This window comes from Lithobates pipiens, unplaced genomic scaffold, assembly GCF_037356315.1.
Source record: "Lithobates pipiens isolate NorthernLeopardFrog02 unplaced genomic scaffold, aLitPip1_a1.2 Scaffold_8, whole genome shotgun sequence".
In the NCBI taxonomy this organism is placed as follows: domain Eukaryota; kingdom Metazoa; phylum Chordata; class Amphibia; order Anura; family Ranidae; genus Lithobates; species Lithobates pipiens.
This window is the reverse complement of record NW_027507903.1, coordinates 459,936,718-459,938,896: the sequence shown is the minus strand read 5'-3', so window position 1 is coordinate 459,938,896 and position 2,179 is coordinate 459,936,718. Positions and strand designations below refer to the sequence as shown.

Genomic DNA, 2,179 nt, shown 5'->3' with positions numbered 1-2,179 from the left:
TGGCATTTTTATTATTATTATTATTTTTTATTAGTAAGGGAGGCGATTTTTATCGGGACTGCGACATTATGGTGGAGACGGACAATTTTGACACATTTTTGGGACCATTGGAATTTTTACAGCAATCAGTGCTATGAAAATGCATTGATTACTGTAAAAATGTCACTGGCAGTGAAGGGGTTAACACTAGGGGCAGTGAAGGAGTTAATGTGTTCCCTAGTGTATGTTCTAACTGAAGGGGGGAGGGGACTGTGCAGAGGAAATGACAAATCGCTGTTCATACTCTGTAGGAACAGACAATATGTCTGTTACCCCCTCAGAGAACCGGAAACTGTGTTTACACACACAGATCCTGGTTCTCAGTGTGCCCCGAGCGATCGCTGGAGACCGGCGGTGATCGCGATAGCCGGGTACTTGCATCAGCTCTGTGAGAGAGCACACGCACCCTCTAGTGGCCATCTGTGTTACCAACTGCGACTACAACTACAACTGCAACAGCTGGTCGGCAAGCGGTTAACTAGTTGCACTTTCAGTACAATTGTTAACAACACCCTGACGCTGAAGAAAACTCATGTTTTCTGAGAGAAGTGACATTGAAGCGGGGTGTGCAGAATGCGAGGCTGAAGGCAAAATGGCAGACAACATTCGTACCAAGATTGAGAACGACAAGACCACACCATTTGATGCTCGTTTTCCTAACCAGAACAAACATGGTTTCCAAAACTACTTGGATTTTCAGTGATGTGAGACGTCTTTAAATGCCAAAGAACAGGATCCCTACCCATGTCAGTGGTATCAATGTGTATACCAGTCAACGTGCCCCAACTCCTGGGTGGAAAAGTGGGATGATCAGAAAGAAGCAGGCACATTGCCGGACAAAATCTGAAGGGTCTAGGTTAGACTTGTGAAGTTGATTCCTGTAATCTTGAATGTTATTCATGTTGGACCTGATGTTTCAGTTGTTTTTTTCCACATAAATTTTGCCTCCCTTGTAAATCAATGGATGAACATTCAGTAACCTCGGCAATAAAACATGAAAATGTATTTAAAAAAAAAAACACATTTTGGCGAGTGCAAAAACATTTAACATGTGCAAACCAAAACAGCAATATGCCAAATGCCCCATGAGCTCCTTTGCAAATAGAGAAGTCCATTGAAATCAATGGGTTGCCTTATGAGTGTCACTAAAAAGTGCTGTGTGAATAAGGCCTAAAAGTGAAATTGGTGTTTTACACCCTCCTCAAGCTGGACTTGGATTACAACATTGAAGACTGGTTCACACCATGAATTGCACAAGAATACACTGCACATTCCTGTACGAGCACATGCATTCTGGGTGCAGTTTAATTGAATGTGCTGACAATTACACTGCAGCAAAAGTAGGGCATACACTATATTTTACAAGATGCAGAGCAACCAGAATCTAGTACAGGCAAACACACTGCATTTATAACCTGCGTTTGGGGTGTCATTACAGACTGCAGTGTGTGTTGATGCAATGCCAAGTGTGGTGTGTTTTTAAAACGCCTGTGCAGGTAAACCCCCCCTCCCATGTACTTTTATAAAGCTGGCTATACACTACAAGCACCCACTTGAACAATACATTGGTTATCAAATTAGACAGGCCCTCGCACTGCATAGTTGATGGTAGATCTATAGGATAATTAATGCATTATGTTGGGGGGTTAGCAACCCATAGATCACTATCTACCTGTAGATCGTGGTCTGGGTTTCTGACCTGCCATCCCAGGGCATCAGAGTGCACTGCAGAGGGACTACTTGTAAAGTTGGAGCAAGAGCTTCATAAGCCGACACCTCCTCTGTAGTGCTGGCTCCTGTCCCATGCGGATAGATACCAACTCCACTTCACCTCTTATCTCGACTTGTGGTCTCCAGAGTGGTGCCAGCAGCAGGAAAGATCTTCAGATCAGTGAGAAGCAATACACTGAGCATAATAGTATAGTGCTACTTTCACACTAATGTGCTGTGGGTTACTCACACCATGGGTACAGTACCTGCTGCCCCTAGCCATAGACCCATTATATCCTGTGGGTTTGATGCACTTTCAGAAAGTACACCACACCTGCAGGCCATGGTAGAAGTCCATGGCAAAGCACAGTTAAACCAGGAAAATTACCAGTTACACTTACCGGTAACGGGTTTTCTAGGAAATCTTCCA

General features: G+C 43.9%; 1 pseudogene; it reads left to right on the top strand.

Annotated features, from left to right (window-relative positions):
• Positions 1 to 631: 631 nt before the first annotated feature.
• Positions 632 to 886, top strand: LOC143963209 (cytochrome c oxidase subunit 6B1 pseudogene; annotated as a pseudogene).
• The last annotated feature ends 1,293 nt before the right edge of the window (positions 887 to 2,179 follow it).